Genomic DNA, 12,169 nt, shown 5'->3' on the forward strand with positions numbered 1-12,169 from the left:
AATTTCCTTCTCAAATGTCACTTGGCCTGACTGATAACCATCTTGCCACATGATAATTAGGACTTGGGGAAAAATTGTTTTAAGTGAGTTTAAGTATGTGAAATCACCTTGACTAGGAAATCCTCTGCCTGGGTGTCAGAAATCTCGGACATGTGAATTACAAACATTTTTTTAGGTCATTGATATTGAGGAAGTTGGTTGCAGTGCCCTCTTTATGAAGATCCGTGGAGGAAATTTCCTTCCGGAATCTTTGTGCTTCTCTTGAGTGTCTCATTTGTTTCCATTTTCTGATTTTCGCATTGACTGCTAAGCAGCTCAGAGCAAAATTTTTGGCCTTCTTTCAGCAAGTGTACAGCGCTTCATGGGTTATAGTCTGTGTACTAGCCCCAGACTTTTATCTTATTTTTCCTGCAATCCAATTTCCTCACTGTTTTTAAAATATCATTGTAATATAGTCTTATAAACTACATTCATATTCTTTTTGGACTAAAATGGGATATAAACAATGAGTAAATGAATGAACAACAATAAATTATTAAAAATTACAAATATCAAAACAAATACAAAAATATTACAAGTCATTTTCATGTTGCTGGTTAAATCCATCTCACTTTTCACATGTACCACTTCTTTCTTTATACATGGATGTCAGCCTCTCTTCTGACATTTATCAACTATGAACGAGCTGGGCTTTACCACAAAAATGGGACTAAGAGAGCTTCAGGTTTATTATTAGGACTTTTCTACATTGGAAAAAAGAAAGTGGATTAAAAAAGGTCTGAGGAAGGGGACTTCCCAGGAAGTCCAGTGGTTAAGACTCCACGCTTCCATTGTAGGGGGCGCGGGTTCAATCCCTGGTCAGGGAACTAGGATCTCATATGCCACACAGCACAACCAGAAAAAATTTTTTTAAAAAAAGGTCTGAGGAAGATACTAGGAGTAATGTGTTTCTGTGCAAGGCAGTAAAAAAGAAGAGGAACATCTATCTTCCTACAGCCAGGGTCATGTTGTTTATTCTCAGCTTGGCAATCCAGAGCCTGCTCCCTGCTACAGAGTCTCTGTTTGGAAGACTCTGAGAGAAGAAGGATGAAGGGACAGTGAACGGGTGTTCCCTCTGCCACCTTAACCCATTTTACTATGATCTTATGAATATCTGCAAGGTAGTGACTGGCTGCTAGGATTTACTGATAAATTTTATTACATTTCTTTTCGTCAAATCATCTTAATCACATCTTTAAACCACAGCTTGGGGGCTTCCCTGGTGGCGCAGTGGTTGAGAATCTGCCTGCCAATGCAGGGGACACGGGTTCAAGCCCTGGTCTGGGAGGATCCCACATGCCGCGGAGCAACAAAGCCCGTGAGCCACAACTACTGAGCCTGCGCGTCTGGAGCCTGTGCTCTGCAACAAGAGAGGCCGCGACAGTGAGAGGCCCGCGCACCGCGATGAAGAGTGGCCCCAGCTCGCCGCAACTAGAGAAAGCCCTCGCACAGAAATGAAGACCCAATACAGCCAAAAATAAATAAATTGATAAACCACAGCTTGCATCAGGTCCTATCATCCTCCATTTTAAAATGCTTGAACATCTACACACTACTATATACAAAATAGATAACTAATAAGGACCTACTGTATGGCACAGGGAACTCTACGCAATACTCTGTAATGACCTATACAGGAAAAGAATCTAAAAAAGAGTGGATATATGTATTTGTATAACTAATTCACTTTGCTGTACAACAGAAACTAACACAACATTGTAAACTAACTATACTCCAATAAAAAATTAATAAGGGCTTCCCTGGTGGCGCAGTGGTTGAGAGTCCGCCTGCCGATGCAGGGGATGCAGGTTCGTGCCCCGGTTTGGGAAGATCCCACGTGCCGCGGAGCGGCTGGGCCCGTGAGCCATGGCCGCTGAGCCTGCGCGTCCGGAGCACTCCGCGGCGGGAGAGGCCACAACAGTGAGAGGCCCGCATACCGCAAAAAACAAACAAACAAACAAACAAAATTAATAAAAAATAAATAAAATAAAATGCTTGAACGGCTTTCCATTGTTCTCAACATAAAACACAAGCTCCCCCAGGGCCTCCTGCATGGTCTAGCCCCAATCTCTTTATCAGGCCACTCTGCTCCTACATCCTTAAGTTCCATTTACACTCTGGGTTCCTTAACAGGTCAAGTGCTTTCCAGTCTACCTCCGGGCTCTACCATAAGCTGTTCTTTGTGCCTGTAGACCCCCAACTCCACTGGAGATGCCTACCTTGATCAGCCAATCAAACGCAGGCCACTTGTTTCCCTTCGCTCCCGACTCCACCCACCTGAGGAGAGCAATGTAGTATAGCATTTTGAGGGGCTCTGCCTTCAAACTGTTAGGGTTCAAATCCAAAATCCACCACTTGTTAGCTTCTCTGTTACTTTGGAAAGTTACTCGACATGTCTCGGCTTCCCCACCTATAATGTGGGGATGATTAAAAATATTTTGAGGATTAAATTTGTTAACAGAAGGTAAACTCTTAGAACAGGAATAGAAGTTCTCACTTTAGCACATACTCCAATTTAAACCCACTTAATCGTCTGCCAAGTTTGAGTCCGTCACCTCGGGAAGGATTATAGTGCCTCCCTCCCTCCCTCCCACCTCACCCCCAACATAGCCCCCCCGCGCCACTCCCACCCCTCCAACATACTTATTGAACGCTGCGAATGAATGAACAGAGAGCATGAAGAAAGGAGGCTGGTCCTCCCAGGTTTAGGAGGGACCATGGGGTGAGAGTGTTCAAGAAGCTTACAGTTTAGCAGGACAGGTTCTAAACACATACTGAACTTGTGTAGTCGTAAGAAGGGGAATCTCTTGGGTCCTGCCTCAGCCCTGGGGTAACTGCTAGAGCCTCCTAAGGAGAGTCCAGAGGAAGGCACGTTGGCCTCAGAGAACCAGATCCACGAGCGCCAAAGCCTGGGGAGGTGTCAAGACTCCTGGAGCTTCCGAGAAGCTTGCTCCGCGTAGGCTTAGCTCATGCTGCCGCCACGGAAAGAACAGAAAGACCCCTGCCGGCAAGGGACCGCGGGCACCAATGGCCGGACCCGCACCACCCGCCTCCGGAGACTTCCCGGGGATTGGCTGCCCGCCCCGCCCCTACCCCCTCCTTCTCCTCCTCCCGCCCCGCCCCTATCCCCTCCTTCTCCTCCTCCCGCCCCGCCCCTACCCTCTCCTTCTCCTCTTCCCGCCCCGCCCCGCCCCAACTGCAATGTCTCGGCGCCGCACGCCCGCATCGCCCTCAGTCTTGCTGAATTGAGCGGTGAGTGTGGGTCAGCGCAGTGAAGGGGCCGGGGGGGTGGCACTCGGCCGGTCCCCGGGCCCGGGTGGGGCTGGGCTTATCCCGTGTCCCCTCGAGCTTTGCCCGCCCGGAGCTCCACTGTTCCCGGCGGCCAGAACGCAGGGGTAGAGCAGCCCTCGGCGGCCTGGGGGGGGCGGGCGACCGTGCCCGTCTCGGGGCCGCGCTAGGCACACGCGCCGCGCCGAGCCGCCCCGAGGCTTACCGGCGGCCAGGCCCGGGCGCGGTAACAAGTTTGCGCTTTGCTTCCCCAGGGCGCAGCCGCGGCTACTTTGCAGCGGTTTCGGGCCAGGCCCAGCGGCGGCGGCAGCAGCGGGTCTCGGACCGACCGTGAGCCTGGGGAGTTTGTCTCCAACGACTGTGGGTGCAGCGGTCTGAGTTCTAAACGCAGGTATGTCCCCGTCCTTGAGTGAGGTGAAATGACCCGGGCCCGAGCACGTGGCCAATGGCGACCGGAGGGTTCCCAAGCACGTGTTTGGTGCAAAGGCCCGAATCCGGCCCTCCTTTAACAAAGGAAACGGACGTTCACAAGCAGAACAGCTGCTTCTAGTGGGTTTTCAGACTCGGTTAAAGAAACTGCTGAGGTCCACGGACACTGACGAGAGGAACGCAGGAAATCGTAGAGAACCCTGTGAAAAACCCAAATCGCCCTTTCTTGTGCCCTTTTAAGGTTGACGCAGTGCCTTAAGAGGCTAACACAGAAGGGTAAAGAAAGTCTCCATAAAACCCAGAGAAGAGATTGTAGAACTCCTCTTTGGATCCTGTCTGGAGTCACAGCTGAACCAGAAGGTTTTCATTGTTTTAGCACCTTAGTGATATTTGTACAGTTAATAGCAAAGTGATAAACTTATCCTTAGGTTTGACGGTACCTTCAGGCCTGCTTTTTAGACTCCTCTGGGGATACCATACAGTATAGAGTATTTGGATCTTGTGGTCATCTCTGAAGGTGGAAAAAAATCTAGATGATGGAACAGGTGTACAAAAGGCTTTTTCTGGATATCCTTTGAGACAAACTGAAAAGAATACCTCAAAGGTTTTTTTGTTTGTTTTTCTCTATTCAGAAAGGTAATTTTAAAACTTTTCTTTTTATAGGTTGAAGACTACAAGTACAAGCCAGTGAAGCTGGAATGCCCTGACACTGGTATTTTAGCTGACTTAAACCAACTATCACTCTGCAGTTGACAACACACAAGTGCCTCCAATGAGGTCAACTATTCTCACATAACTTGTAGCAACCATGTATCTGCACTGGCTTGGGAGTTTAGGGCAGTGGGGTAGTGCTGGTGGTTTAACTCTCACAACTCTGTGAAGTGGATACTGTAAAATTACAGATGAAGCAGTAGTTCAGGTAGTGAATTGAGATTCCATCACATATGCCTAGCCCTGAACAGGGAGCCTCATATGTACCTTTTTGGCTATGTAAACTATGAAAAGTCACTTATCTCTTGAGATTTAGTGTCCTGGTTAAACGGTAGAAGTATTCAGATGGGGATTAGGTCAGTTTGGGGGCGGGGAGTGTTAAGGACCAGAGACTTACTGTTGAGAACATAAGCTCTTTATAGTATATAATTACATTGAACCTAAAAGAAGTCAAAATTTGATACAAAAGGAGCATCCATCAGCATGTTAAATGCTTCTGATGAATGTAGCATAATGAGCTGTAAAAAGGAATTTAAAGGACGCAATGATGCTAGATAGTTAGAATTTGAAAGTATTGGAGGTGACGGGAAAGTTTTCATATGGGAAGAAATGTGTCAGTGTAGCAAGATTAACAGCCCAGTGTGTGCTAGGAGTTCCTCCTGTTGATCAGCTCTGAATGTTTACAAATACCTTATTTTCCAGAAGTCTTAAAGGTATTCACCTTGGGTTCATTTTTAATGCTTATTTCAAAATATTGTTTTAGCCTCTTCTTAAACGTCATTTCTTTTTATATTCCATATTATTCTGTAAAATCTAGCTTCCTAATATAGGAAATTTATTGAACAAATGTTAGTGTAATTGCTAGAGGGAAAACAAGATAAGGGAAATAGGAAGGGCGTGTATATGCACTGAGTGGAGGACATGAGAATTTCAGATGGAGCTGGTCGGAGAATGACTGACTACAGAAGACCTGAAAGAGCTGCGGGAGATAATGTGGTTATATACAGTTGATCCTTGAGCAACATGGATTTGAACTTTATGGGTCCACTCATACACAGATAATTTTCATTTGTAAGTACTACAGCACTACATAGTCCATGGAGGGCCATCTATAAATTATGCAGAGTAACCCCTGCATTGTGCAAAGGTCAACTGCATATATTTGGGTGAAGAGCATTTCAGGCAGAGGAAAAGTAAGTGCAAAGGCCCTGGGGAGGGATGTGTTTAAAGGTTTGGGGGGAAAGCAAGGTGAAGATGCAGAGAAGTGACCTTACGGGAGGATCTGACAGCAGTTTGTGTGCAGGGCTGAGGTGGGTGTTTTACAGACCATTCTAAGATGGCAGCTTGCTTTCTGGCCTCTCAGGCTTCTGAATGCTGTAACTTAACCTAGAATGCACCCATACACTTCCCCACGTTTCTGTAAGCACTGTCTTCCCTCCCAAGTGCTCTTGTTATGGATTTCTGTAGCACCCTGTAATGGCCTTATCGTACTTGGAAGCACATTTTGTAGTTGCCTGTGAGCTTGCCTAATTGCCCCTGCCCATAAAGTCCCTCTTGGTTCCCACTATATTCCTGGGGTCTAACCAAGTGCCTGGCATACTATAGGTTCTCAGATATTTAACTTGAGCCCTAAACCCATGATGACTATAGTACAAGGAGCAGTATCATTTATAATTAAGTTTAGTACTATCGTTAATTGTGTTGGAATGAATTATAAATTTCACTCAAGTGGGTGGCTTACTTAGAAGTGGCATAATAAGAGCCTAGATTCAGATCCCCACCCTGTATGATCTTAGACCAGCTACTTCTTAACTTCAGTTTCTTTATCTGTAAGTTGATAATAATGACAGTTACTAAAAATACCCTGGTGAGTAGTAAGCACTTAGTAGTGCTGTAGGGCCATTTTGACAATACCGTATGATCACTGTAATATTGAATCAAAATGAAAATGCTGATATTTGATATTTATATGGTACTAAAATGCTGGCTTTAATGTTCATAAAAAACGATACAGCACCTCCTAGGGCCAGGTACTATTCTAGGTGAACACATCCATGAACATAGCAGATCAGTGGATGTGATTGCGACTGGTCCATTGACGGAGGCCTCCAGTGTAAAGGCTTGTGATGCTTCCTTAATTGAGTGCTGTGACTAGTTAGCAGTGTGGTGGTGGAGAGGGTATTCGGTAGGCTAAAAGCCTAGATGAAGTGACTTCAAATGCTAACTACAAAAGTCTGAAGGCTCTAGCAAAGATCCCAAGGATGACCACTGGTTTCACAAGTGGCTCCACTCCACTGAGTCCTGGTGTTGGTTCTTTGCCCCTTGAGGAGTTACTTGGGCTGGGTAGACAGGTGGAGACCCTGGGTCTGCCACAGATCCTCCCCCTCCCACTAACCAACTTCAGCCAGTTACAGTCTTGTTCATACTTTGATTTTCCAGATAATTTTTTTTTTAGTAACAAGGCTTTTGGCTAAAAAGCTTGAAGTCCACTAGACTAAACAATAGCAGGTGAAAGATGTGAGCAGTTTTATAGCCAGGGGGTAAAACTTTGGAGGAAAGACAAAACACCTCTTTAGTTGCTTTGGAGTCCAGAGTTTAAAACTATAGAAACACTAGATCTGCGCTGCCCAGTAGGACAGCTCTTAGTCACACGTGGCTATTTAAGGCAAAACTAAAATTAAAAAATCAGGCCCCCAGTTGCATTAGCCCCGTTTCAAGCCCCTAGCCCACCTGTGGCTAGGGGCTACGGTACTGGACAGCAGATACAGGACATTTCCATTGCTACAGATACTGTTCTAGAGGTTATATGGTGAAGACAGAAGGAAAACCTAGAGAGATGGTGTAGTAGGCCCCAAAGAGATCAGATTCTCGAACCTGTAAATGTTACCGTATTGGAAAGAGGGTCGCTGCAGATGTGATTAAGGGTCTTGAGATGGGGAAACTATCCTGGATCATCTCTGTGGGCAGGCAGGAGATTCCATGAACAGAGGAGGCCATGTGAAGAAGCAGATTTAATGTTGGCCTTGAGATTGGAGTGATGCAGCTTCTAGCTGAGGGATGCTGGCAGCCACCAGAAGCTGGAAGGTGTGAGGAACATGTTGATTCCCGGTCCCCCAGAGCCTCCTGGGGGAGCATACACTTGATTTGATCCAGTGGAGTTGATTTCTTACTTCTGGCCCACAGAATTGTGAGAGAATACATTTCTGTTGTCTCAGTAAGCCACCAAGTTTGCGGTAATCTGTTACAGCAGCCTCAGGTATCCAATACTGATGGAAAGCTTAAGATCACAAATACAGCCAGAGCTGGAACCTCACCACACCACACCACACCACCTCCTATGCTGTGTTTTCACTAGTACCTTACTGGTGGGTAGGTGAGGGTAGATCTTAACTGTTAGTCAATTTAGAAATTTTCAGAGGTATGGCAATTGTTAAAATTTACTTAGATTTGCATCACAAGAGTTATCAGCATGTGGCTAAAATATGGAGGATTAGCAAATACTTCATAATAAAATACAGATTATCAAAACAAGTATAAGAAATCAATGTATGATTTATTGGAGTGTCATTTATGTATACTTTTAATAAATTTCATTACACAGTACAAAACACCATCCAAAGTTCAAGTTGTAAAAATCTGGTAATGAAACTAAAACAATAGGAAAAAATTATGTTGGTTATATAATTTTTGCCTTGTAGGCCATACAGCTTTGGCTAGCAGCGTCCCAGAGGTAACACAGACTTGTCTCATGTTTCCACAAAATGTAAAACTGAATTTCTGGGAGGTTTAACAAAAACAGTATTAACTAATAGAACTAGTTTTCTCAGGGTCACTACCACAGGGCTATGACTTGTCATCCATACACTGGAATTTTGATGTACTGAATATCTAGGTTACAACAGTACTGATACTGAATAATGGCAGCTTCATGCTAGAGACTGGTAAGGAAACTAGGGCAAAGACCCAAGTTTCTGAATAAGAAATTCACACTTGTTGAACTCAGTGTTCTTATGGGACCATCACACTCAGTCAAATAAAACATGGAAAACCTGAAGGTCAAAACTCAGTCCTTGTTGAAAAGATTGTGTGTTGTTTACATGTTGCTATTCACAGTATTGCCTTTTGAAACTCTTCTCAACCTATGGAATCTCATTCTGATGAAAGAAGTTAGGATCAAACTGAGCCCTATTTGTCTACCTTTCATACCAAGTTGCAGACCTGAACAGTTTATATCTGAAAATTTATTTAAAATTGGAATTTACATAACGAATAGGAGGTTTCATTAACTTTTGACCAAAATCAGGTCCTGACTGGGGGCTTGGGGGAGGGGGGGTAGAAGAGGAAAGTGTCATAAACTGCCCACCATTCCTTGCAGTCTCTTCTGATTCTTTTCTTGCTAACAGACTTGAATACCTGTTTCCAACGTCTCCCACAACAGAAAAGTTTCATTATTACAAGTCTGAATATTTCTGCCTAAAAGTGGCCACGATTTTTTGAGATGTTTCCACATAGTTACATTGATCTCTAGCTCCCTGTTTAAGGTTTAACTCCCAGCCTGCAGGTAACCCGATTATTCAAATGAACTCAACTTGAAATTAGAAATGCTCCCATGTTGAGTTCCTCATTCTGAGCTAATGATTTGCTAGGTTCCTCCTAATAAACTTCTAGCTCCATGCTATCTACTTGCACACTCAACTCTACAGGTTTCACTCTGCTTAAATCACTGTTAAGTGGCTTAAACCTACAGAGCCAATGAAGAATGTCTGAAGCAGCTCAGCTCATTTTAGCTTCTCCAAAACCAATGAAACAAAATTGTAGGCCTGCCCTGAATATGCACCCAAGTGGCAGGTTCCTGTGCAAGCTCTATTTTGGTTTGGCCTCTACAGGATCACTGACCACAACAGCAGGAGAGATCATCTTGCTAGAAAATTTCTTCTGGTGCAAGTTTTCTTTCAGAATGAGTTGGTCTAAGTTTTTACCCGTTTTTTTCTTAGTTGGTTATTTGAGCAAAACAAATTACGACCCTCTCAGTTTGCATATGTCCCGTGGTGACTGGCCAGCCACTTCTTGCATCATCGTGGGTATCATCTCTGCCTTCTTTGAACCTTTTATGCCAAAGACTCTTGCTCTTGACATTACTTCACCATAAACTACATTTAACATTTCAAGTGTCTCGCTTGCAGATTTACTTAACTTTACACAAAGTTTAATGTGCATTCTTTGCTCTAAATTATGGTCACTCATTTTTATGGTTGAAAAAAAAACCTGTCATATCTACTCACAAAGATAGCTGGCAACCTTGAAAGCACTGTTGTGGCCAGCTGAAACGTGTTCTAATAATATCCGTGCAGCAACCACTCATCTGATGTCAAAAGCCACACATGAAAACTTAGTCAAAATTAAAACAGAAGAGTGCAAATAATCTTTGAAAAACATTAACGATGTGCAGGGAGCATTTACCCCTACCCTCCCCCCGCAAAGAACCTAAGATAAAAATACATCCTAATGACATTATGGAAGCTGCCACCTGGCTTGGCTGTATATTTAGAATGAGCTAGTTCAAAATCTTTTTTCTAATTGATAGGCCAAATGCAAGATACCAAAATAGTTTACTCCCAAATATATAACAAGGGAATGGATGCTGTTGTCTCCAGTCTGCTTTCAATTTTGGTTATATACCAAGAAGCTGAGTTGCGGGATCATATGGTAATTACTTTTTTGACAAGCAAACTGTTCCATGGCAGCTACACCATTTTACATCCACCAGCAACGCACAAGCGTGCCAGTTTCTCCAGCTTCTCGCCAACATTTGTTATTTTCTACCAAGTTTCACAGTGGTACATGAAAATTCAGGTATCTACAGGTCTAAGTATTTTCGCAATCCTCGTCTGCCTTTCCCCCCGCCCTTCTTGGCAGTGCTTTTTCTTCAGTGAAAATACAGACTCAGGCTCAAGACTTTTAGTTAATATTAAGTATAAACTACTTTAAAATAACTTTTTGTTGTTTGCCATGCGCAAGAATTCAATACATATTGACACGCTCCTTTACTGGAGGAATCTGCATTACCTTTTTAGGAGGTGAATAGGGCTGCTTTTAAGTGTCTGCATTAGAAACGAACTTCAAAATGTAGATGTGACCTTATCCTCCCTTAACTATCGGTACAGCAGCCGAATAAGCACGAGCTAGAAACAGCTAGAAACAGCACGGGAAAGCTCGCGTCCCGTTGGCATCTTTTCCGGCCCCAACTTCACCTCCTCAGCTTGAATCCCCGCCCCATTTAGCGGCCCCATATCTCAGCTGAGGAGGTGGGGAGCAGGAGGGGAAATGCCTACGCTTCCCCCCAGTTCCTAGTGCAGGAGCTCGGGCTACCTGAGTAGAATCCCAGCTCTTCACCCTAGAAATGGCATTTTAGGACCATTTCACGCCCAGATTCTGACATGACCTGTCTCATTCCTAAGCTCAGCATTCTACCCTGTGTCCCCAAACTGACCCAGTCCTGGGCAGAGAGCTGATTTTACCTGTGCTTGGGAGAAAACAGGCTTCCATGGACTTTGCCAAATTAAAATATTTCTCTAAAAGCTTTCTCATCTCCATACCTACGTCTTGCTCTGCATAGTATGCAGTGAGAATTAAATTGCTTTTTTTTTAACAATCGCTAATCCTCCTGTGCCTTAACTCATTAAATCATCAAAATAATCATCAGTGAAGTAGGTACTGTTAATATTTTTCAAGTGAAGAAACCAGAAGCACAGGGGAATTTAGTGACCTGCCCAAGTTCTGTGTTTGCTCTCCAAATAGGAACTATACTCTGTCCTCTTCACCCCTATCTCCCTTACTTTATTTCGGGACTTCATAATTGCTGGATTACTTCTACAAACAGCCCCTTAACTCCTCTCCTTGCCATCCTCTACAAAGCCAAGGATTAATCTTCCTAATGCAAATCTGATCATGTCTCTCAAATCCTTCTGAAGTCTCTGAAATGTCAAATCTGTCTGTGGCTCCTTATTGCCACTCTCTGGCAGACAGTGCTATTTATTGAAGTATTCACACCTACAGATAAGTACACAAGCCATGTTGGGTATATACCCAGAAATGGAATTGTTGGATCATAGTTGTGCCAGGTCCAAATTTAGTAGATATTTTAAAGCAGTTTTCCAAAGTGTTGGCACCGATTTACACTCCGATCAGCAACATCTGAGAGTTCCAGTCGTTCCACAGTCTCATTAACTCTGGGTATTTCCCATCTTTTTTCATTTTGGCCATTTTGGTGGCTGATAATTATGTCTCCTGTGATTTTAATTTTCATCTCCCTGATTAATGAATTTGAGCACCTAGTCATATGTTTACTGGGTATTTAGAAATACCTTTATGAAATTTCTGTTCAATTCTTTGCCCATTTTTCTGAGTTGTTTTTTGAGTTTTCCTAACATTTGATTATAAAAATTTTCAAATATTTAGCAAAGTTTAAGGAATTTTAAAGTAAACACAAGTAAACCTACCACACAGATTCTACCATTAATATTCTATAGAACCTGCTTTATTACATTTCTATCCTTCTCTTTATCCATCTTCATGTTGTTGCATTTCAAAGTTAATTGCAGATAGCAATACATGTCCTCTAAATACTTCAGCATATATGTAATTAATTAGAATTCAGTATTTAAGGTTTTGATGTAAAACTTACATCAAATTAGTGTAATGT

At 43.5% G+C, this 12,169-nt stretch overlaps 1 long non-coding RNA gene and 1 other non-coding gene across 2 annotated transcripts; both read left to right on the top strand.

Annotated features, from left to right (window-relative positions):
* Positions 1 to 3,191: 3,191 nt before the first annotated feature.
* On the top strand, positions 3,192 to 7,998 carry LOC109548837 (uncharacterized). Its single transcript, XR_004526678.2, has 3 exons — positions 3,192 to 3,291; positions 3,582 to 3,718; positions 4,420 to 7,998. It is a non-coding gene; the product is annotated as an uncharacterized lncRNA (long non-coding RNA).
* Positions 3,985 to 4,106, top strand: LOC117312489 (small nucleolar RNA SNORA26). Its single transcript, XR_004526817.1, has one exon. It is a non-coding gene; the product is annotated as a small nucleolar RNA SNORA26 (small nucleolar RNA).
* Positions 7,999 to 12,169: the final 4,171 nt, after the last annotated feature.

Source organism: Tursiops truncatus, chromosome 5 (assembly GCF_011762595.2).
Source record: "Tursiops truncatus isolate mTurTru1 chromosome 5, mTurTru1.mat.Y, whole genome shotgun sequence".
NCBI classification, from domain to species: Eukaryota; Metazoa; Chordata; class Mammalia; order Artiodactyla; family Delphinidae; genus Tursiops; species Tursiops truncatus.